This window comes from Mesoplodon densirostris, chromosome 11 (assembly GCF_025265405.1).
Source record: "Mesoplodon densirostris isolate mMesDen1 chromosome 11, mMesDen1 primary haplotype, whole genome shotgun sequence".
Classification (NCBI taxonomy): Eukaryota; Metazoa; Chordata; class Mammalia; order Artiodactyla; family Ziphiidae; genus Mesoplodon; species Mesoplodon densirostris.
This window is the reverse complement of record NC_082671.1, coordinates 67,856,737-67,882,426: the sequence shown is the minus strand read 5'-3', so window position 1 is coordinate 67,882,426 and position 25,690 is coordinate 67,856,737. Positions and strand designations below refer to the sequence as shown.

Below are 25,690 nucleotides of genomic sequence, written 5' to 3'. Positions count from 1 at the left end.
CTCATCTTACAGGGATAAGAATGAGCACCGAAGAGGGGTCATATCTGCCTAAGTCACAATAACTCCTTGAAAAAGCACTTGAAGCTGGGCTGATGATACATCCCTATTCTCTGTTACACTTTGTTTTTGCTACCTGCCAGTCAGGAAATCGGGAATGAGGCTGTAGGAAAGGAAACTGTGTGGAAATAAACCTAGGAGGCTGAGAGAGATGACAACAGGGAGTCATCTGATACTGTGCTAGACACTGAAGAATGGAGAGGTTACCAGTCCTCCCTCTAACTGAACATTACATCGCCTTTGAACAAGCTTGAAAACTCAGAAGAATACTGTGAGTGAGCTCCTTCGGCATCATTTGGCAGGTCTTCCTTGTTACTGTCACAGAGCTTTTACACTGACTATGTTCGATCATCTGCTGAGGGCTAAAGAAAGAAGATTCTCTTCAAGTACCGTAATTCAAACTCCCGTTTGTCCTTTCCACTATTTTACATTGTCTCAGGAAAAATAACCAGTATCTCCATGTGAGGTGAACCCGCACACTCAGCATTAATCGTCGCCCACCCCAGAAAATGTTAACAGGTGTCCACTTGCCTCAGGTCTGTGGTCCAGCAGATATACATGCAGCACGTATGTCCTGTGCCAGGCCAGACAACACGCGTGGACAGGGTGCAGCCCTTCCGTCAGGCTAGCTAGCTCGAGATCTAGAAGAAAAGACAGAATGATGCCTAAGATAAAAAAGAAAAGTGTTCAGTGGTATACGCAGGGGACACAGGCAGCAGGGGTAAAAGCTTCTGGATGGTGGGAATCGGGAAGGTTTCCGGGAAGGGTAGCATGAAACTGGACCTTGTGGGGGAGATGAATGGGAAGAGGTGGAGAGGGGTGAGGAGGGACCCTGCCCAGAGGAGTGAAGAATCAGATCCTAGTGGGAAAACCAGCTTCAGGTCCACTTGACTGAGACCAGAGAGAAGATGCTGAGTGCCTGTTACAGAAAGGGCCCCATAATGGTCCCCACAACTAGGGGCCCAGGGTTGATCTGAGCCCTCAAAAGGGAAATATTTAGAATTCTAACTCATTTCCAAGCAGTAAATTCCCAGCGTTCATAGTCCTAGGCTCTTTGGCTAAAGACAGCTGGACTGAAGTGTGAACGTTTTCACCCCAGTGTGGCAAGGAGGAAGTGGGGGCAGAAATAATTAAATGGGGAGGGGACACAGGCTGTCCTCGCCAGGCCAAAGGCAGTGCTGAGGAGGGGGAAGATGTGAATTAATCCACAGTCAGGAATACAGGAAGGTGATTTCAATGTTTGTTTACGTGTACTTGAAAATTATCACAATGAAAAGTTCAGAAGTGCTACAAGGAGCCCCAAGTTTCCAGTTGGGCTGTTTCTGAGACATCAGTCTAGGAAATGAGCCTAGTGGGGGCCAAGAAGCAGCCAGGTGCTTTTTCATTTACTTAGCTCACTGAATCCTCAAAAACAGCTCCAAAGACTGACAAATGAGAATGGCAGCTCAGATGTGTACTCAAGGTCACACAGCCAGAGAAAGCCAAAGGTCTGCTGGATTCCAAAGCCTGCCTTCCCCGCATCCTTGCTCTCTCTCACTGTAGAGAAGCCCTTGTGACACAGGGCCCTATTCCAAGCAAATTCAAAATACAGACTAAAAACTGAAAGGGGGAAAAACAGGAATCATAAAGGTAAGTTCCAGCCTCCTTTTCCAACCAAAGAACCTAATCTCTAGGCAGATGGTTTCCCGAAATGTTATGTTCATGATGAAGTCACCCTGTTTAAAGAGCACACAGGCCAGCATCAAAAAGAATAAAATGTTTAGGAATAAATTTAACAAAAGAAGTGCAAGACTTGTACACTGAAAACTATAGAACATAATTGAAAGAAATTAAAGACCTAAATAAATAAAAAGACATCCTTGTTCACAGATCAGAAGACTGGGAAGGGACTACCCTGGTGGCGCAGTGGTTAAGAATCCGCCTGCCAATGCAGGGGACACCGGTTCGATCCCTGGTTGCTCTGTGGCAAGATCCCACATGCCACAGAGCAACCAAGCCCGTGCGCCACAACTACTGAACCTGCGTGCCAGAACTACTGAAGCCCACGCGCCTACAGCCCATGCTCCACAACAAAAGAAGCCACCGCAATGAGAAGCCTGCGCACCGCAACGAAGAGTAGCCCCCACTGGCCACAACTAGAGAAAGCCCGTGTGCAGCAACGAAGACCCAACACAGCCAAAAATAAATAAGTTTATTTTTTAAAAAAAGAAGATTGGGAAGACCTAACACTGTTAAGAAAGTACAGGCAAGCTTTGTTTTTTTTGTTGTTTTTGGCTGCACCATGTGACACGTGGGATCTTAGTTCCCTGACCAGCGATCGGACTTGAGTCCCTGGCATTGGAAGCACGGAGTCTTAACCACTGGACTGCCAGGGAAGTCCCCTGCCTTGTTTTATTTTGCTTCACTTTATTGCACTTTGCAGATATTGGCGGTTTGGGGTTTTTTTTTTGCCACACTGACACGGGGTCTTAGTGTGGCATGTGGGATCAAACCTGGGCCCGCTGCATTGGAAGCACTGAGTCTGAACCACTGGACAACCAGGGAAGTCCCTGAAGGTTTGTGGCAACCATGCATCAAGCAAGTCTACCAGCACCATTTTTCCAACAGCATTTGCTTACTTAATTTCTGTGTGTCACATATTGGTAATTCTCCCAATATTTCAAACTTTTTCAGTATTATTATTTTTTTCTATGGTGATCTGTGATCAGTGATCTTTTTTTTTTTTTTTTTTTTTGCGGTATGCGGGCCTCTCACTGCTGTGGCCCCTCCCGTTGCGGAGCGCAGGCTCCGGACGCGCAGGCCCAGCGGCCATGGCTCACGGGCCCAGCCGCTCCGCGGCATATGGGATCCTCCCAGACCGGGGCACGAACCCGTATCCCCTGCATCGGCAGGCGGACTCTCAACCACTGCGCCACCAGGGAGACCCAGATCAGTGATCTTTGATGTTACTATTGTAACTGTCTTGGGAAACCATGAACTGCGCCCATCTAAGATGGCAAACTTAATCAATAAATGTATGTGATCTGACTGCTCCACGGACTGGCCGTTCCCCCGTCTCTCTCCCTCTCCTCAGGCCTCCCTATTCCTTGAGACACAACAATATTGAAATCAGGCCAATTAATAACCCTACGATGGCCTCTAAGTGTTCAAGTGAAAGGAAGAGTCGCACATCTCTCACTTTAAATCAAAAGCTAGAAATGATTAAGCTTAGTGAGGAAGACATGCCGAAAACTAAGATTAGGCTGAAAGCTGGCCTCTTGCACCAAACAGACAAGTTGTGAATGCAAAGGAAAAATACTTGAAGGAAATTAAAAAGTGCTACTCCAAGGACTTCCCTGGTGGTCCAGTGGATAAGACTCTGCACTCCCAATGCAGGGGGCCCGGATTCAATCCCCAGTCAGGTAGCTAGATCCCACATGCATGCCGCAACTAAGACCTGATGCAGCCAAATAAATAAATTAAAAAAAAAATTTTTTTAAGTCCTACTCCAATGAACACACAAATGATAAGAAAGCGAAACAGCCTTATTACTGGTGTGAAAAAAAAAGTTTTAGTGATCTGGAAAGAAGATCAAACCAGCCACAACATTCCCTCAAGCCAAAGTTTAATCCAGAGCAAGATCCTAACGCTCTTTAATTCTAGGAAGGATGAGAGAGGTGTGAAAGCGGCAGAAGAAAAGTCCGAAGCTGGCAGAGGTTGGTTCATGAGGTTTAATGAAAAGAAGCCACCTCCATGGCATAAAAGTACAAGGTGAAACACCAAGTGCTGATGTAGAAGCTGCAGCAAGTTGTCCAGAAGACCTAGCTAAGACGATTAATGAAAATGGCTACACCAAACACTTTCAATGCAGATAAAACAGTCTTATATTGGATGAAGACACCACTAGGATTTTCATAACTAAAGAGGAGAAGTCAGTGCAATGCCTGACTTCACATCTTCAAAGGTCAAGCTGACTCCCTTGTCAGGGAATAACACAGCTGACGACTTGAAGTTGAAGCCAATGCTCATTTACCATTCTGGATATTCTAGGGCCCTTAAGAATTAGGCTAAATCTACTCTGCCTGTGCTCTATAAACGGAAAAACAAAGCCTAGATGATAGCACGTCTGTATACAACATAGTTTACTGAATATTTTAAGCCCACAATTGAGACATACTGCTCAGAAAAACGATCCCTTTCAAAATAGTACTGCTCATTGACAATGCACCTGGTCACCCAGGAGCTCTGATGGAGATGTAATGACATTAATGTCCTCATGCCTGCTAACACCCATTATGCAGCCTGTGGATCACGAAGTAATTTCTACTTTCAAGTCTGATTTTTAGGAACCACACTTCATAAGGTTGTAGCTTCCATAGACAGTGATTCCTCTGATGGATCCAGGCAAGGTAAACTGAAAACCTTCTGGAAAGGATTCACCACTCTAGCTGCCAATAAGATTCATGGCAAAAGGTCAAAATATCAACATTAACAGTTTGGAAGAAACTGATTCCAACCTTCGTGGATGACTTTGAGGGTTCAAGACTTAAGTGGAGGGCTTCCCTGGTGGCGCAGTGGTTGAGAGTCTGCCTGCCGATGATGCAGGGGACACGGGTTCATGCCCCGGTCTGGGAAGATCCCACATGCCGCAGAGCGGCTGGGCCTGTGAGCCATGGCAGCTGAGCCTGCGCGTCCAGAGCCTGTGCTCCGCAACGGGAGAGGCCACAACAGTGAGAGGCCCACGTACAGGAAAAAAAAAAAAAAAAACGAAACAAGGCAAACAACTCAATTTTTCAAAATGAGTAAAAGATCTGGACCTTTCACCAAAAAAGACATACAAATGGCAAATAAGCATAGGAAAAGAGATTCAACATCACTAGACATTAAGAAATGCAAATTAAAACCACAATGAGATCATCACTACACACCCATTAGAACGGAGCGGAAAAAACGGCAATACTAAGTGCTGGTGACAATATGGAACAATTGGAACTTTCACACATTAGTGTGACAAAATGTACAACCACTACAAAAAACAGTTCGTCAAGTTTCTTATAAGGTTAAACATACACTTACCTTATGACTCAGCAATCCTACTTCTAGATACTTACCCTAGAGAGAGGAAAACTTATGTTCACACAAAAACCTGTATGAGAATGTCTGCAGTAGCAGCATTATTCATAATCACCAAAAACTGGAAATTGGAATTAGTGTACTTTTTTCTCTCTCAAATATTTTTTAAATGTGGTAAAATATGCATAACATAAATTAAACATCTTAACCATTTTTATGTGTTATCATTCAGTAGTGTTAGATACATTCACACGGTTGTGCACCCAACGTCCAGAACACACTTCATCTCGCAAATCTGAAACTTTTAGGGTTTTCATTTTTGGGTTTTTTTGCCACAGCACACAGCATGTGGAATCTTAGATCCCCGACCAGGGATTGAACCCGAGCCCCCTGCATTGGAAGGGCAGAGTCCTAACCACTGGACCACCAGGGAAGTCCCCTGAAACTTTTAGTTTTTCCAAAGACTGCCATACTGTTTTCCACAGTGGCTGTTCCCCCATTTCACATTCCTAGTAGCAGCGCAAGAGTTCGAATTTCTCCATACTCTCGCCAACACTTGTTATTTTCCTTTTCACTATTTTTATTTTGCACTATAAAAGACACCACCAACCAGTAACATACTGCTTTTCTTCACATTCAAAACACTTGTTATTTCCTCTTGCGGTTCTGATTTGCATTTCCCCTAAGGATGGTGTTCAGCACTCTTTCATGTGCTTGTGGCCATTTGTGTATCTTCTTTGGAGAAATATCTATTCAAGTCTTTTGCCCATTTTTTTTTAACTTTTTAAATTTTTTTTTTATTTTTTGGCCGCACCACGCGGCTTGCTAGGGATCTTAGTACCCCGACCAGGGATCATAACCGTGCCCCTTGCAGTGGAAGTATGGAGTCTTAACTACTGGACCGCCAGGGAAGTAAGTCCCTCCTTTGCCCATTTTTTAATCAGGCTAATTGGAGGGTTTTTGTTGAGTTATAGGAGTTCTTTACATATTCTGAAATAGTAATCGCTTATCAGATACATGATTTGAAAATATTTTCTCCTATTCCATAGGTTGCCTTTTCACCCCATTGATTGTGTCCTTTGATGAAAAGAAGTTTTTAATTTTGATGTAGTCCAATTAATGGATTTTTACTTTTGTTGCCTGTGCTTTGGTGTTATATCCAAGAAATCATTGCTGAATCAATGTCATGAAGTTTTCTCCTGTTTTCTTCTAAGAGTTTTATAGTTTTAGTTGTTAGGTCTTTATAATTATATAATTTAGATCACTTAGGTATTTATAGTTACATCTCTGAGGTCTCTTAGTTCTTTAGTCCATTTTGAGTTAAATTTTGTATATGATGTAAAGGTAAGCGTCCAACTTCATTTTTTTTTTTGTATGTAGAGATCCAGTTTTCCCAGCACTATTTGTTTTTTCTTTTCATTTTATTTATTTAAATTAATTTTTATTGGAGTATAGTTAATTTACAATGCTGTGTTCCAGCACTCTTTGTTGAAAAACCTTCTTTCCCCATAAAACGGTCTTAGCTGAAACTCAGTTCAACTTAGTTGAAACTCATGTGATCATATTCAATACATGCATGGGTTTATTTCTGGGCTCTAGTCTGCCCTCTATTCTATTGGGGAGTGTCTAATGAGGATGGAGTTTCAGTTTGGGAAGATGAAAAAGTTCTGGAGATAGATGGTGGTGATGGTTGCACAACAATATGAAGGTACTTAATGGCACAGAACTATATACTTTAAAATGGTAAATCTGGGGCTTCCCTGGTGGTGCAGTGGTTAAGAATCCACCTGCCAATGCAGGGGACATGGGTTCAAGTCCTGGACCGGGAAGATCCTACATGCCGCAGAGCAACCAAGCCCGTGCGCCACAGCTACTGAGCCTGCGCTCTTGAGCCCGCAAGCCACAACTACTGAACCCACGTGCCACAACTACTGAAGCCTGCACGCCTAGAGCCCGTGCTCCACAACAAAGAGAAGTCACTGCAATGAGAAGCCCGTACACCGCAAGGAAGAGTAGCCCCCGCTCGCCGCAACTAGAGAAAGCCCACGCACAGCAATGAAGACCCAATGCAGCCAAAAAATTAATTAATTAATTTTAAAAAATAAATAAAATAAAATAAAATGGTAATTTTTTTAAATGGTAAATTTTATGTATATTTTTACCACAATTTTCAAAAAGTTTTAATGAAGCACATTTTCAGAAAAGCAAAAGCCGGGATAATTTGTAGCCAACAGACCCTTACTCCAAGAAATGCTACAGAAAATTCTTCAGGCTGGAGGGAGAGATAACAATTCAGATCCACAAAAAGGAAAGAAGCACATTGAAAATGGCAAATATGTGGGTAAATAAAAATACTACTGTTCTTTCTTTTCTTAAATTAAAAAAAAAAATCAATTGCCGGGCTTCCCTGGTGGCGCAGTGGTTCAGAATGCCAATGCAGGGGACACGGGTTCCAGCCCTGGTCCGGGAAGATCCCACATGCCTCGGAGCAACAAAGCCCGTGTGCCACAACTACTGAGACTGCGCTCTAAAGCCCGTGAGCCACAACTACTGAGCCCGCATGCCACAACTACTGAAGCCCGCGCGCCTAGAGCCTGTGCTCTGCGCTCAACAAGAGAAGCCACTGCAATGAGAAGCCCGCGCAACACAACGAAGAGCAGCCCCCACTCACCGCAACCAGAGAAAGCCCCATGCACAGCAATGAAGACCCAATGCAGCCAAAATAAATTAATTAATTAAAAAAAAAAGTTTTTAAAAAATCAATTGCTTTTTTTTTTTTTTTTTTTTTTTTGTGGTACGCGGGTCTCTCACTGTTGTGGCCTCTCCCGTTGTGGAGCACAGGCTCCGGATGCGCAGGCCCAGTGGCCATGGCTCACGGGCCCAGCCGCTCCACAGCATGTGGGATCCTCCCGGACCGGGGCACAAACCCGTGTCCCCTGCATCGGCAGGCGGACTCTCAACCACTGCGCCACCAGGGAAGCCCCTCAATTGCCTTTTTAAAGTAAAAATAGCAGTGGATCACAAAGTTTATATCATTTATAGAAGTAAAATAAATGACAACAGTACAAAGGACAATAAAGGTGTAAATACAACGATACTGTTGTAAAGGTTTCATTAAACGTGAATCAGCCGTGATAAATTAAGGATGGATACTGTAATCCCTAAAGTAACCACTTAAGAAATGATCAAAGAACTGGCTAAAAAGCCAATAGAAGAAAAAGAATGAATTACTCAAAAATAACTAACCCAAACAATCCAGGAACGGAGAAATAAAAGAACAAAAAACAGAGGGGGCAAAAAGAAAACAAATATCAAGATGGCAGACTGGAATCCAATCATATGAGTAATTACATTAAAGGTAAATGGAATAAGCATCCAATAAAACTGATGAATCTCTTGATTCATTAAAGAGAGAAAACATAAATCACCAACAACAGTAATGAAAGACAGGACATCTCTACAAAACCTACAGAACAATAAGATAAAATTAGGAATAACCTTATGCCAATATGTTTAACAACTTAAATGTAATGGATAAATTTCTTGAAAAATATAATTTACCAAAACATACAAAAACATAAAATATATGAATAGTTCAAGATGTATAATAAAGAAATTGAATTCATAATTAACAACCTTCCCACTAGAAAACTTCAGGCCCAGATGCTTCACTGGTGATTACACCAAATTTTTTTTTAAGAAGTTGAATATTTTATTATTAAACTGTTTCTTATTTTCCTGCAAGGCTGTTGTTTCACTGTATAAAAATAGCACCAGCAAACACAGTATATTGCAAAATTAAGATACTAATGTTCCTCACCGGACACTATACAACTAACAAACTTTTCTCCACTGTCGTTTATTTCCAGTGGCAAGTTCATTGAGTATTTTGACCCAAACCCAGGGATGGCTGTAAGCAAGTTACAGTATTATGTAAGGCTAAGATAACAATGTTATCCTTGAATTACATAATTTTTGTAACTAGTTTTACCACAGATAACTTCAGGAATTCTGAATATTATAACTGGAGACTAGCCTAAAAATCACAGGGTGTTGTGAAAAAGATGCATAGTGTTTATGTGAAATCACTAGGAAGTTAAGGGGTATTTTTTTCAGGCAACATTGTTGCAAGCAGTTTCTTTTGCTAAAAGTTGCTTTTTAAAAATCTATCCACCACTAATTTAAGACAACTATGCTAGATTAAGTTGTTTCAAACTAGTTTACTTAGGGGTTCCATTTTTACTCAATAGATTTTATGTATTTCTCATATGCTTCTTCACTCATTAGTTCATCTAGTTCTGAAGGGTTACTGAGGGTCATCTTTTTTTTTTTTTTTTTTTTTGCGGTACGCGGGCCTCTCACTGTTGTGGCATCTCCTGTTGCGGAGCACAGGCTCCGGACGCGCAGGCTCAGCGGCTGTGGCTCACGGGCCCAGCCACTCCGCGGCATGTGGGATCCTCCCGCACCGGGGCACGAACCCGTGTCCCTTGCATCGGCAGGCGGACTCTCAACCACTGCGCCACCAGGGAAGCCCCTGAGTGTCATCTTGATCAGCCAACCATCTTCATAACAAGATTTGTTGACAATTCCTGGATTTTCTGCTAGAGCTTCATTAATTTCATTTACTTCTCCTGATAGAGGAGAATAGAGTTCACTAGCAGCTTTCCCACTTTCCAAAGCACCAAATTCCTCGTTTGTTCAATTTTGTCCCAACTTCAGGCAGACTACGGTAAACATCTCCCAAAGCTTCCTGTGCAAAATTGCTGATTCCCACTGTTCCAACACCGTTTTCTGTTGTTACCCATTCACGTTTGTCTGTGAATTTACGACCCGACAGCAGAGCGGGGCCGGTGCGCAGCGCCCGGACGGCGCCCACCCGCAGTCCCCAGGGGCGCGGCGGCAGGGGGTGTTGGGGGCAGAGATGGCGCGCAGGCTGCAGACCGCGGCCCGCACTCTCCGCGCCACTCGCAGCGCCATGTTCGCAGGGGTGCAGAGTGTCTCCGCGCAGCACATAGAGCCACACCAAATATTTAAAGAAGATAAAACACCAATCTTACATAAACTCCTTCAAAAGTAGAAAAGAACGGGGCTTCCTTGGTGGTGCAGTGGTTGAGAGTCCGCCTGCCAATGCTAAGGGACACGGGTTCGTGCCCCGGTCTGGGAAGATCCCACATGCGCAGAGCGGCTGGGCCCGTGAGCCATGGCCGCTGAGCCTGCGCGTCCGGAGCCTGTGCTCCGCAACGGGAGAGGCCACAACAGTGAGAGGCCCGCGTACTGCAAAAAAAAAAGTAGAAGAGAAGGGAACACTTCCCAACTTGTTTTATGAGGCCAGCATAACTGATACCAAAAACTGACATTATATAAAAAGAAAATTGCAGATAATGTCATTCATGAACATAGACAAAAAATTAGCAAATTAAAATATATTACTACTGAGTTGTAAAACAAAGTATTAGCAAATTGAATCCAGCAATATATAAAAATGATAATCATATCCATATGGAGTTTATACCAGTTATACAAAGTTGGTTCAACTTTGCAAACTTAGGATAGGCAAAAATGTCTTAAAACACAGAAAGCACTAATCATAAAAGAAAAACTTGATAAGCTGGACTTCATCAAAATTAAAATTTTATACCCTTCAAAAAAAAAAGAAAAGGTAAATCTTAGATTGGGAAAAAATATTCACAACACATATATATGACAAAGGACTTATACTCAGATTACACTTTTAAAAATTCCTACAACTCAGTAATAAAAAAAAAAAAGACAACAACCCAACTTATAAAAATGGGCAAAAGACTTGGACACTTCACAAATGAAGGTATACAAATGCCCAATAAGCACATTAAAAGATACTCAACATTGTTAGTAATTCTGGAAATGCAAATTAAAACCACTATGAGATTCCACTACACACCCAGCAGAATAGCCAACATTAAAATGACTGACAAGGGAATTCCCTAGCAGTCCAGTGGTTAGGACTCTGTATTTTCACTACTGAGTGTAGGGGTTCAGGCCCTGGACAGGGAACTAAGATCCCACAAACTGCACGGGTGCAGCCAAAAAAAATTTTTTTTAATAAATTTATTTATTTATTTATGCCTGTGTTGGGTCTTTGTTGCTGCGCATAGGCTTTCTCTAGTTGCGGCGAGCAGCAGCTACTCTTCGTTGCGGTGCATGGGCTTCTCATTGTGGTGGCTTCTCTTGTTGCAGAGCACAGGCTCTAGGCGCAGGGGCTTCAGTAGATGCAGCACGCGAGCTCAGTAGTTGTAGTTCACAGGCTCTAGAGCTCAGGCTCATTAGTTGTGGCGCACAGGCTTAGTTGCTCCACAGCATGTGGGATCTTCCCGGACCAGGGCTTGAACCCATGTCTTCTGCATTGGCAGGTGGATTCTTAACCTCAGTGCCACCAGGGAAGTCCCCCCCAATTTTTTTTTTAATTTTTTAATAAAAATAAAAGGACTGAGAAGATCAAGTACTGTCAAGGACATGGAGCAACAGGAACGCTCACGCACGGCTGGTGGGAATGTAAAATGCTATGAACACTTTGGCAGTTTCTTTCTTTCTAAAAGACACTTACCACACCACTCAGGATCCCCACTTCTAGATATTTACCCAAGAGACAGAAAAACCTATGTCCACACGAAGACCTTCGTGTGAATGTTGGGGTTTTTTGGTTTGTTTTTTCATTTCTTGGCTGCGCTGCACGTTTGTGGGATCTTAGTTCTCTGACCAGGGATTGAACCCAGGCCCTTGGCAGTGAAAGCGCCAAGTCCTAACTACTGGACTGCCAGGGGATTCCCTTTTATTATTTTTTTAAATTTATTTTTTAGTTTTAGACCTTCATGTGAATGTTGATAGCTTTATTCATAATAGCCAAACCATGGAAACAGACCAACAAATGGTGAGTATATAACCAATCTGAGATCCATCCATTCAGTGCATCACTACTCAGCAATCAAAAGGAACAAACTATGATAAATATGACATGGTTGAATCTCAAAAGCGTTATGTTGAGTGAAAGAAGCCCGGGTTCAATCCTTTGTTGGGGAACTGAGATCTCGCAAGCCATGCGGTGTGGCCAAAATTTAAAACAAACAAACAAACAAAAAACCATTACAGTAACATACAGAGTATTTTCACTGCCCTAAAAATCCTCTGTGCTCTGTCTACTCATCCCTCGCTCCCCGCAACCCCTGGCAACCACTGACCCTTTTATTGTCTCCATAGTTTTGCCTTTTCCAGAATGTCACATAGGTGGAATCACACAGTATGCAGACTTTTCAGACTGGTTTCTTTCACTAGGTAAAATGCATTTAAGATTCCTCCATGTTGGGCTTCCCTGGTGGTGCAGTGGTTGAGAGTCCGCCTGCCGATGCAGGGGACGTGGGTTCGTGCCCCCGTCCGGGAGGATCCCATGTGCCACGGAGCGGCTGGGCCCGTGGGCCATGGCTGCTGGGCCTGCGCGTCTGGAGCCTGTGCTCCGCAATGGGAGAGGCCACAACAGGGAGAGGCCTGCGTACCGCAAAAAAAAAAAAAAAAAAAAAAAAAAAAGATTCCTCCATGGCTTGATAACTCATTTTATTTTTAGCACTGAATACTACTCCATTGTCTGGATGGACCACAGTTTGTTTATTCATTCACCTACTGAAGGAATCTTGGTTGCTTCTAAGTTTAGGCAATTATGAATAAAGCTGCTATAAACATCGTATGCAGGTTTTTGTGTGAACATAGGTTTTCAACTCCTTTGTATAAATACCAAGGAGTGAAATTGCTGGATCACATGGTGAGATTATGCTTAGTTTTATGAGAAACCACCAATCTGTCTTCCAAAGTGGCTGTACCATTTTGCATTCCCATCAGCAAAGTTCCTGTTGCTCTACAGCCTTGTCAGCATTTGGTGTTGTCAGCGTTCCAGATTTTGGCCATTCCAATAGGTGTGCAGTGGTAACTCATTGTTTTAATTTGCATTTTCCTGGTGACACAAGCTGTGGAACATCTTTTCATATGCTTATTTGCTATCTGTATATGTTCTTTGGAGAGATGTCTGTTAAGATCTTTGGCCCATTTTATAATCAGGTTATTTCCTTATTATTACATTTTAAGAGTCCTTTGTATAATTTGGATAACAGTCCTTTATCAAATATGTCTTCTGCAAATATTTTCTCCCAGCCTGTGGCTTATCTTTTCATTCTCCTGACAGCGCAGAAGTTTTTAATTTTAAGGAAGCCCAGCTTACCAGTTATGTCTTTCAAGGATCATGCTTTTGGTGTTATATCTTGGAAGTCATTGCCAAACCCAAGATCATCTAGATTTTCTCCTATGTTATCTTCTAGGAGTTTTTGTTTGTTTGTTTTTATTTACTTTTGGCTGCGTAGGGTCTTAGTTGTGGCACGCGGGATCTTTTGTTGCAGTGCACAGGCTCTTCATTGCGGCGCATGGGCTCCTCTCTAGTTGTGGCACATGGGCTTCTCTCTAGCTGTGGTGTGCAGACTTAGTTGCCCCGTGGCATGCAGGATCTTAGTTCCCTGACCAGGGATAGAACCCTGCATTGGAAGGAGGATTCTTAACCACTGGACCACCAGGGAAGTCCCTTACAAGAGCTTTATAGTTTTCTGTTTTACATTTAGGTCTATGATCCACTTTGAGCTAATCTTTCCAAACTGTGCTTGGTCTAGATTTTTTTTTTTTTGCATGTGATGTCCAGATGTTCCAGTATCATTTGTTGAAAAGACTACCTTTGCTCCATTGTATTGCCTTTGCTCCTTGGGCCAAGTATCATTCAACTATTTTTATATGGGTCACTTTCTGGGCTCTCCATTCTGTTTCATTCATCTGTCTATTCTTTAACCAATACTACGCTGTCTCAATTTACTGTAGCTTTATAGGAAGTCTTGAAGTTGGGTAGTGTCAGTCCTCCAACTTTGTTCTTTAATTTTTTTGTTTGTTTGTTTTTGTTTTTGTTTTTGCGGTACGCGGGTCTCTCACTGTTGTGGCCTCTCCCATTGCGGAGCACAGGCTCCGGACGCGCAGGCTCAGCGGCCATGGCTCACGGGCCCAGCCGCTCTACGGCATGTGGGATCTTCCCGGACCGGGGCATGAACCCTTCTCCCCTGCATCGACAGGCGGACTCTCAACCACTGTGCCACCAGGGAAGCCCTGTTCTTTAATTTTGAGTTGGCGAATTCTGGATCTTTTGCCTCTCCCTACAAACTTTAGACTGAGTTTGTCAATAGCCACAAAATAACTTAGTGGGATTTTGATTGGGATTGAATTGAATCTATAGATCACGTTGGGAAGAACTGATATTATGACGTGATATCGTGAGTCTTCCTATCCATAAACAGGGAATAACTATTTAATCCTTCTTTGGTATCTTTCATCAGAGTTTTGTAGTTTTCCTCATGTAGGTCTTGTATGATATAAAATTTTAATACGCACACTGATGTATTCAGTATGGAGTTTGTCCATGTAATTGCCATCTGCCTTTGAGGTCAGGGCCACGTCTGCTTAAGTAGCAAATGGTGTGACAACATTTGTAGGTATGGACATCAGAAATGCTGATGAAGGGGAGGAGAATCTGATAGATTCCATTAGAATTTGGATTCTAATCCCAGCTCAACCACTAACTTGCTGTATGACCTCTGGCAAGAGATTTCCCCTTCTGGGCCTTAATGAAGGGGTTAGGCTAAACCAGTGGATCCTGGGCTCAACTCCCAAATGTTTTTTCAGTAGGTTTGGGGAGCACCTGGAGAAGTCTGCATAATTAAAAACTTAACGCTGGTGTTTTTGATCTCCGAGATCCACTGACTTATTTGGAGTAAAGGTTCCCAAATTTCTGCCACTCATGTGCCTTTAGTTATTCAATAATTGTTTCATGATGCCCCTAGGTCTAAAGAAATACCTAATAGTTCTGTCATTAAGTAGTTAAGCCCAAACAAACTCAGTATTTTTTTTTTAATAAATTTATTTATTTATTTATTTTTGGCTGTGTTGGGTCTTCGTTGCTGCGCACAAGCTTTCTTTAGTTGCACTGACCGGGAGCTACTCTTCATTGCGGTGCACGGGCTTCTCATTGTCGTGGATTCTCGTTGCGGAGCATGGGCTCTAGGCGCGCAGGCTTCAGTAGTTGTGGAACGTGGGCTCAGTAGCTGTGGCGCATGGGCTTAGTTGCTCTGCGGCATATGGGATCTTTCTGGACCAGGGCTCGAACCAGTGTCCCTTGCATTGGCAGGCGGATTCTTAACCACTGTGCCACCAGGGAAGCCCCAAACTCAGTAAGTATTTATGTCCTAACAATTTAGTGCCTTTTGGGTGCCACACACTGTCTCAAACCTCGGAATCAGACTGGATACCCCACTCTCTTTTCCTCTTCCACATTGATTTACACACAGTACTTGCTTTTCACAACCTCCAAAACCTCGGCTTGGCAAAGATATGACATTATCAGAAGGAATGCAGTGTGAGCCAACGCTGAAACTGCCTCAAGCTAGCAGTCTGTGCAGCATCAGGTGGCACTGTGTTATAGGCTGAATGGTGTCCCCTCTTCAAATTCATTCATGTTGAAGTCCTAACCCCCAGGACCTCCGACTATGACTATATTTGGAGATAGGGCTATTAAGGAGGTAATTAAGGTAAAATGAGGTCATATGGGTGGGCCCTAATTCAATATGACTGGTGCCCTTATAAAAGGAGATTAGAACACGGATATGCCCACACAAAAGAAAGACCACGTGAGGTACAGCAAGAAGACAGCCATCTGCAAGCCAAAGAGAGAGGCTTTGGAAGAAATGAAACTTGCTGACACCTTGATCTTGGACTTCTAGCCTCCAGGACTGTGTTGTTGAAGCCATCCAGTCTGTGGTAATTTGTTAGGGGAGCCCGGCAAACCAACACACTAGGTTTCCTCTAAGATTTTAAAATATCCCTCAGCACCCCTGAGAGGTCCCTGCCATGCCTCAGAGCACCTCAACACACAATTGCAGAACCACACACAGAGGGTCTTAAATATTCCCCACTCAAATCAGTAATTGCTAGGGTATAAGTCAGCTAGCAAAATTTCACTCAGCATATATAAACATTCCTGCCCTAATCACACACCTGGCTCTTTGCTTCAGCAGACATCCATCACTTGGTAGAAGAGTCACCCTAGGCCAGTGATTTAGGAGGTCTTTGGAGTAGTTTGGGAGAAAGCCAGTCGTGAACCGGACTGGGATGGTAGCAGTGGGAATGCAGAAAAGTAGACATATCGGGATATGTTTTGTGGTGAGAAGTAGTTCAGTCAGACCTTGTAGATGGATCTGTGAGTGGGAGAGAGCAGAATCAAGGATAATTCCTAGGTTTTTGTTTATAATTAATTATATTTCTATTGTGACTACAATCTTTCATTCCACAATTTTTAGTGAGAGCCTGCTAAATGCCATACTATGTCCAAGGTGTTGGGATACAGAAGTGGGAAAGACAATGTCCATGCTTTCACTTGATTAGGAGTGTGGATGCTAAAGCTAGACTGCCTGGGTTCAAATTCCAGCTCTGTCACTTAGTAGCTGTGTGACTTTGGGCAAGTTACTTACCCCACGTAAGACTCAGTTTCCTTATCTGCACAATGGGGATAATAAAGGTATCCACCTCCTAAAACTGCTATAAGGATTTAAAAAGTTAATATATTACAGCACTTATAACAGTGCCTAACAAGAGTAAACAGTCTATAAGTTTTAGCTATTACAACTCAGGGAACTTTTATCCTAGTGGAAGGAGACAGAAAATAAACAAACACTGAATATTATATTGTGATAAGTTCAATGAAGAAAATCAAAAAGAGGGATGTGATAGAGAGCTTCATGAACTACTTTACCCTGGGGGCTCAGGAAAGGCCTTTCTGAGGAGATAACATTTAAACTGAGACCTAGGGGAATTCCCTGGTGATCCAGTGGTTAGGACTGTGCACTCTCACTGCCAGGGGCCCAGGTTCAATCCCTAGTCAGAGAACTAAGATCCCACAAGCCGTAAAGTGTGGCCATAATTAATTAATTAATTAATTAATTAAAATAAAAAATAAACAAGCCAGTAGTGAAAATAAATTTGCTTTAAGAAATAGGGCTTCCCTGGTGGCGCAGTGGTTGAGAGTCCGCCTGCCGATGCAGGGAACACGGGTTCGTGCCCCGCTCCGGGAAGATCCCACATGCCGCGGAGCGGCTAGGCCCGTGAGCCATGGTTGCGGAGCCTGTGCTCCGCAACGGGAGAGGCCACAACAGTGAGAGGCCCGCGTACCGAGAAAAAAAAAAAATAAAGAAATAAAATAAACTAAGGGGCTTCCCTGGTGGCGCAGTGGTTGAGAGTCCGCCTGCCGATGCAGGGGACGCGGGTTCGTGCCCCGATCCCGGAAGATCCCACATGCCACGGAGCGGCTGGGCCCGCGAGCCATGGCCGCGGAGCCTGTGTGTCCGGAGCCTGTGCTCCGCAACGGGAGAGGCCACAGCAGTGAGAGGCCCGCGTACAGCAAAAAAAATAAAAAATAAAAAAGAATAAAAAAAAATAAAAAAAATAAACTAAGACCTAAATGGTAAGAAGGAGCCAGGCATGAGAATATCCAGGAAAAGAACATTCTAGAAAGAAACAACAAAAGCAAATTCCCTAAGGAACAAATCTGGCATGTTTCAGCAACAGAAAGAAGGTCAGTAGGGCTGGAATTCAGTGAGAGAGGGAGAGAATGATGCAGAATGAAGCTGGCAAGGCAGGCAGTTGACAGATCATGTAGGCCCTTATAGGTCAGCAGGGTAAGGATTCAGATTTTATTTCAGAGTAATGAGAGGGACTTCTCTTGTCATCCAGTGGTTAAGACACCACGCTCCCAATGCAGGGGGCCCTGGTTCCATCCCAGGTCAGGGAACTAAGTCCCACGGGCATACCGCAACTAAGAGTTTGCATGCTGCAACCAAGACGTCTGCATGCCACAACAAAGATCCCGCATGCCGCAACTAAGACCCAGCACAGCCAAAATACATAAATAAATAAATATTAAGAAAAAAAAAAGACTGATGAGGAGCAAGGGAGTGATTAAATGAGGAAGGCGGCATGGTTTGACTTACTTTTTTTTTTTTTTTTTTTTTTTTTTGTGGTACGCGGGCCTCTCACTGCTGTGGCCTCTCCCATTGTGGAGCACAGGCTCTAGGCGCGCAGGCTCAGCAGCCATGGCTCACAGGCCCAGCGGCCATGGCTCACGGGCCCAGCCACTCTGCGGCATGTGGGGTGTTCCCAGACCGGGGCACAAACCCATGTCCCCTGCATCGGCAGGCGGACTCTCAACCATTGCGCCACCAGGGAAGCCCTTGACTTACTTTTTAAAGAGATCTGTCTGGCAGTTGTATGAATAGGTTTTAGGGACAAGAGTCTACTATAGAACTTCAGGCAAGGGGAGGGACAGAGGTAAGAGGACAGATCTGGGATGTGTCTTAGATATAGAATCAACTAGACTTGTACTTCATACAAAGGTCCTGCTGTACAAAGCTCAGGACAGTCTGCCTCATACTAGTCACAGGCGTTGACATTTGCAGCTTAGATTCAGATTTGCAGCCTTAGGGCTTTAGATTCTGACAGTCGTGGATTTGAATTCTGGCTCCACCACTCAGCCACTGTGTGACCTTATACAAGCCACCTTCACAGCTTTCTCCCCTGTAAAAGGTAGATGGACAACAACACTTGGCTTAGGCGTAGCTGTGGAAGTTAAATGAGAGAACCCAGTCAGAGCACTTCGCACAGAATCTGACCACACAGGAAGAGCTCAGTGAATGTCAGCGGTTATCACTGCGCTCAGTTACTGGACATCTCCACACTCATTCCAATGAACCAACTGCACCTGTTCTTTTCCTGGCCTCCCTGCCTCCAGCTGCACCTGCTCCAATCCATCCTCACTCTGCTGTAGGAATTTACCTCGGACATAAACCAGTCATGTCACTCCCCTTTCAGAATCACTGCAACGGCTCCCCTGCCTACAGACAAAACCCCAAAGTCTTAGAACAACACCCAAAGGCCCTGCGCACTCGGCACCCTGCCTGCCTCCCCACCAGCCCCTTCCCACATCCTAGCCTACAGCCATGCTATATTATTTCAGTTCCCCAAATAAACCACTGTTCCAACTTATCATGCTTTTGTCTATGCCGAAGTATTCTTACCCCCACGTACCTGTTAAACAATAACTCATCTGTCGAGGCACAGCTTAAGTATCACTCATCCTGACCCCTCCCTTCCCATCCACGGAGAACTGCTCTCTCCTCTCTATTATCAACTGTAAATTGCACATAATTCCAATACTTCACTGATCGATCTATAATCTTCACCTGTGAAGTCGCAGAGGGCAGCCACCGAGAGCACCTCTGAAACCCCTGCACAGCACCATTCAGGAAACATCTAATGAATGGAGAACAACGCAGAAGGAGGAGACTTTTATGAATACACTTCTCCAGGGGAGTATGTTTAGTTCCTAGTTAGTGGTCTTCTTAGGGAGGCTTCACCCTGAGATGGTTAGGAAAAAGGGCTCTGGAATCGGAAAGAAATGTGTTGGAACACACACAGTGAGGGTGCTCCACTGCATCCTCACTGTGCGACCCTGAATACATTACTTAACCTAAGACTCATCTTAGGTCTTCATCTGTGTCTTCATCTGTAAAATGGAATGATAATAACCTCATAGGGTTGCTGCAAAGAGCAAAAGAGACATATGTAATGAGCTCAGTCAAGTGCCTGGCATCCATCGAGCACTCAGTGCAGAGTGGCTTTTAAAAAGTGCAAAAAATATAGCAGACCGCTAATAGTGATTATGGGGTGTGGGGGGACAGATTGTGAGGGGGGCTAAATTTCCATTTTATGTATTTTTATGTATTGTTTGAAAATCAGAAAAATAAAGATACAGCAAAATTAATAATAAAAATTTAAAACAGGGGGATTTCCCTGGTGATCCAGTGGTTAAGACTCCAACGCTTCCACTGCAGGGGGCTCAGGTTCAATCCCTGGTCGGGGAACTAAGATCCCGCATGCCACGCTGGCATAGGAGAAGAATTTTTTAAATTTTAAAAATTAGGGACTGCCCTGGTGGCACAGTGGTTGAGAATCCACCTGCCAATGCAGGGGACACGGGTTCGATCCCTGGGCCGGGAAGATCTCACATGCCTCGGAGCAACTAAGCTCGTGCGTCACAACTACTAAGCCTGTGCTCTAGAGCCCGCGAGCCACAACTACTGAGCCCGCATGCCAGAGCTACTGAAGCCTACGCGCCTAGAGCTTCTTGTGCTCTGCAACAAGAGAAGCCACCGCAATGAGAAGCCCACTCACCACAACGAAGAGTAGCCCCCGCTCGCCGCAGCTAGAGAAAGCCTGCGCACAGCAACGAAGACCCAACTCAGCCATAAATAAATAAATTTTTTAAAAAAACAAACAGATCCAAGCCTTTTACTCCATATCCATTGTTTTTTCCATGCTCCCAAACCCTGGAGAGACGGGTCATGTTTAAGAATAGGTATGGCCTAACACAACATTGAAAATCAACTATACTCCAATAAAAAAATAAATAAATAAAATAAAACATGGGCAAAAAAAAAAACGGCACCGCCAAAATCAGTAAGTCTGTCTGAAGTGCTTAGCAATAAAGCAAAGGTGGTAAAAAAAAAAAAAAAAGAAGAAGAAGAAGTATGGCCTTGGTCAGCAGGGGGCTGGCACTGGGAGAAGAAAATGGTTTCTTAGGAATCCTTTGCCCTAGACTGTCCATTCTAAACTACAAAGTAAGGAGACAGGTATCCGGGGCAGTAGCTCTGTTCAGTGATGAACACTATATAGATAACAAGAGTTTCTTCCAAGCCAGCAGGCACAGACTTACATACTTTCAGTGGCCAGATGCCAGCACAGATGCATGCATGTTGTAAACAGTGGGGACTGGCAAGCTGGAGAGGACAAATGCCGTCTAAAGGAAACTAAACTAGCAGCCCCAGCCAAGTGCTGCCCACCATGTAGGCACCAGTGTCCCCACATATTCTAAGTTTTTAAAAAAGAAAAGCTGGAAATCCAGATTATTTTTTGTAAAATTTAAATATTACTTCAAAAAATTTTATAACCACAGTACCAGCCAAACAAAACACTTTTGCAGGCTGAATTCAGCACATACGTTCCAGTTTGCACCACACTTTTCTATAGGATTTCTTAGGAAATTGAGGCTGGGGCAAACCATGGAAATGGGTACCTCCACCAAGGTCAGAGTCCTTCACCTTTGCCTGTGTGTGTACAAATGACTTAAGCCTGTCTGTCCCCATGTCTTTCCCAGTCAACAATAAAGCTGAGAGTCTTTTTTTTTTTAACAAAGTATCTAAAACTTCACTCAACATGCTTCAGGGTAAAGAGAAAAAAGTAATTTCTACTTATTCTTCACAACCCAGCTCAGGTGATACCTTCCCCAGGAATCTGTCCCCTGATCCCTTAGCCCACCACGCCCTGTAGGACTAGCTAACATTCCCTGAGCACTTACTGTACCAGGTCCTGCCTGAAGATCTTTACCAGTAAAAACCCATCTAATCCTCTCAACATACCTGTGAAGCAGGTACTACTCCACACCTATTTTACATAAGATTAAGTAAACTGCCAGAGCCACTCCGTTTAGACAGAGCAGGGTCAGGACTTGGATGGGGAACTCCCTGAGGACTAGTGTCTCATCTTAATCATTTTTGAATCCAGAGGGATAAGTACTTTGGCACTAAATGTTCACGAATGAACAGACAGATGGATCACTCCCCATCTGTATATGTGGATACGGTAGACTCTAAAGGGTGATCTTGACAACACAGGTATTTCTTCAGTAATCTTTCTATGCGTCACACCTGTTGGGCTCTAGACATGAACAGATCATGGTTAGAGGGCTCAGTTTGGTGAGGGTACCAGGTGTGTAAATTTTTAATTTAAAATAATAGCAGTGTCACTTGGTTTGGCTTGCAAAAATCAGGGAAAGCTTCCTGGCAGAGGAAATGCTCAAGCTGAGTCTTGAAGGAAGAGAGTAAAGTGTTTCCCAGGCAGATAAGGACAGAAAGGAGAGGCCAGCTGAGGGGCAGCATGTGCAAAGGCCTCGAGATGACCAAATCTTTATCCAAAGACCTGCAATCAGCCCTGAATGGCTCACATGCAAGGAACATGGTGGGCACATTGGGAGAGGCTGGAGGGTGGACATCTTCCAAGCATTCAGGGCCTTGACTGGGTAAGAGATGGGGAACAAAAAAGGGGTTTTGTTTTTTTAACAGTTTTATTGAAGTATGATTTGCATGCTATAAAAATTCATCTCTTTTATGTGTACAATTCAAAGATTTTTAGTAAATTTAAAGAGCTGTATAACATCCCCACAATCCAGTTTTAGATCTCAATTACCCCAAAAGACCCCTCCTGTCTGTTTGCAGTCAATGCCTGTTCCCACTTCCACCCCAGGCAACCACTGATCTACTTCTTGGCTATACAAATGTCCAATAAATAACAAGGTCCTACTGTATAGCACAGGGAACTATACTTAATATCTTGTAATAATCTATAATGGAAAAGAATCTAAAAAAGAATAGATATACATGTGTATAACTGAATCACTGCTGTACACCTGAAACTAACACAACATTGTAAATCAATTATATTTCAATAAAAAAATTTTTTTAAAGTCTGGGATGAATGAAAACAAAACAACAACAACAAAATGTGCCTTTCCACTAAAGTCAGAAAAAAAAATGACCTGATCAGATTTTCATTTTTAAAACAACCTCTGAGTTGTGGAGGTTGGTTCGAGGGGGGTTAAGACTGAAGGCTGGGACTTCCCTGGTGGCGCAGGGGTTAAGAATCCGCCTGCCAATGCAGGGGACACGGGTTCAAGCCCTGGGCCAGGAAGATCCCACATGCCGCGGAGCAACTAAGCCCATGGCATGTACCACAACTACTGAGCCTGCGCTCTAGAGCCTGCAAGCCACAACTACTGAAGCCCACGCACCTAGAGCCCGTGCTCCGCAACAAGAGAAGCCACCGCAATGAGAAGCCGGCGCACCACAACGAGGAGTAGCCCCTGCTCGCCGCAACTAGAGAAAGCCTGCGCCCAGCAACGAAGACCCAACGCAGCCAAAAATTAAAAAAAAAAAAGACTGAAGGCTGCCTCTGTCACTATTTCCTTCAGTGCTCAGATTTAAGCACCTGAAGGCAAAGGCCTTTTAACAAACTACCAATCACCTTTCTTACTGGACATGCTGGAATCTCCACCAGATGTTTTTTCATAAGTAACACCTAGTTGGTCCAAGTGTCAGATCAGTGGTTAGTCCCACTAATCAATACTGAGTGCACTTATCACAGGAAACCTGTGACATTTTCAGATTTAATTGTTGTCGGTGGAAGAATGTGCTCTTGCAATTCACTTTGTTTTGCACCACACCCCTTTCGAGGTGTCAGGATTGTATTAAAGGAATTACTGCTGTTGGTGTCTCCAGAGCACCACATTATATTTAGAAAGAGGGGCTACAACATCACCATGGATTTATAAATGCTTATCTCCTGCCCTGTAGGAGTGGTTGGGCTTTTTTTTTTTTTTTTCAGGCTTCCTAGTTGATTTTAAGGTGATCAGCTGAAATGAGCAAAAAGCATGGTGGGCTGTCATAAGGATTAAATAAAATACTCAAAGGCACCTGGCAAAAGTAGCTTTTCATTAAATATTCACAGGCTCTGAACCTGGATCGATCAACAATGGGAAAAGTGTGGTTTAGTGAAAAGTTTTTTCAGCACCAAGAGGGCTGGTTTACTTAACTTTCCTAAGCTTCACTCTCATTTCTCAAAGGATAAAAAAAACCCTCCTGCCTTTTAAGTTTGTTGTGAGGAAAAACAAGGTTACATGATAGGTGATAAGACCTAGCCCAGAAAACACCTGACACACATCACACACAGTAGAAAACACCTGGCCCCTCTTCCCTTTCACAGGCCAATGGGGACTGAACAAAAATTGCATCTCTCAGGGTACCTGTCAGTGTCTGTGGTGACGGACTGCCATCTGCCTAGACCTCACTGCATGTATTAGTAAATACACCCCTCAAAAATGGGCATTTGATAAGCACCTGCCAATTAACTGTACACCTAGAAATGGTATCACCAAATTAACTGCCATTATTCTACAAATAAACAATTTCGGTTCCTTTAACTGAGATTTCAAAATCCCTACTTACATTTCTCATGTTCCTTCCCGTAATTTGCTAGAAGGTGAACCTGTCAATAGGAAGGACAAAAATTATTATTTATCACCAATGCCCTCAAAATAATTGGTGCTCAGAAAACCCAAAACATTCAGTTGGAATTTTCACAATTCAGGCAACCCCCTATCCGACTACTTCCCAGTTTTGACTTCGCCTAAAGGACTCCTCATAGTTGGTCCAGCCCAAACCAGGAACCATTTAAAAAATAATGAGTTAAAACTGCTGTGGCCTGGTGATCTGGGTTGCTGGGACACAGTTGTTGGGAGTTGGGAAGGGGCAAGCAGATCCAGCAACAGTATTGTTTTAAACTAACAGCTAGGAGCTCAGATGAGGTCACAGGATGTTTCAGTTTCAGAGCTTTATGCTCATCCAAGGCAGTTATCCTACAAGTCTTTGATTTATTCAACATTAATGCTCTGCCCCTGCTCCTTGATCTTATAAACTTTTACAAAGGAGGCTAATAAAAACACTTCCTTGGTGGGTTAATTGTGAGGCGTTACCTATGACAACGTATTTGAAAGTGCTTTACACTTTGCAAAGCACTACTCACATATTAGTTCTTAGTCTTCCTAAGTCCAGCCATTTTCACGTCGGAGGAAAGTATGGCCCTCAAAGATCAAACGTCTTCCCAAGGTCTTACAGCGAACTGGGGCAGAGCTCGCTCAGTTATCTCCACCCATCAAACCTTCTCAATCTTCAAAGCCTGGTTCAAGAACGCGTTTTCCTCAGCCTAGCGCAGCCGGCAAGAGCCAAACGACCCAGGTTCGCATCCCAGCTCTGCCTCTTTCACAATCCTAGGACACACGTGCGCCCTGTGTGCCAAGACTGCCACCGCGGGAAGGAAAGGGTGGTGACGGCGCCTGGTCAGCCTGGATGCTTAATAATGGCAGTTAGCCTCTGTCAGCCCAGTTATCACTCCCTTTCCTGTTTTCTCCCCGCGCTGGGGTTGCAATCAAGGCCGGGATACTTTGAGGACTCGCTGCGCGCCAGGCACTGTGCTCATTGCTCTGGCCGAGCGCAGCACCTCTCCTCAGCCCAAGACAAAGGGGGGAGGGGGGGGAGTCGCGCCGCCCCCTCCCCCCACGCTGGGCGCAGCCCCAGGGCGGACATCCCAGCTCTGCGGCCCCCAACTCAGTAGTTCTCCCGTCGACCCCAGCTCCCCCACCCTACACGGCGGTCACTGACGCCCCCAGACTGGACCCCGCTGTCCAGCAGTCCCAGCGAGCCCGCGCCGCTGCTCCCCGCTCCGGCCGGGCTTGCACGGGTACGGGATGCAGGATTCCAGCCGACGGACGGGGGGGCGGGGGTGATGGAGGCGGGGGCCGCGCGCCGGGCGAGTG

The 25,690-nt window shown here is 44.2% G+C and overlaps 1 long non-coding RNA gene and 1 pseudogene across 1 annotated transcript; both read right to left on the bottom strand.

Annotated features, from left to right (window-relative positions):
• Nucleotides 1-616: 616 nt before the first annotated feature.
• On the bottom strand, nt 617-25,485 carry LOC132499240 (uncharacterized). Its single transcript, XR_009533830.1, has 3 exons — nt 24,901-25,485; nt 24,324-24,363; nt 617-698 (listed from the first exon to the last, which is right to left on the bottom strand). It is a non-coding gene; the product is annotated as an uncharacterized LOC132499240 (long non-coding RNA).
• Nucleotides 9,349-10,086, bottom strand: LOC132499355 (glycine cleavage system H protein, mitochondrial-like; annotated as a pseudogene).
• Nucleotides 25,486-25,690: the final 205 nt, after the last annotated feature.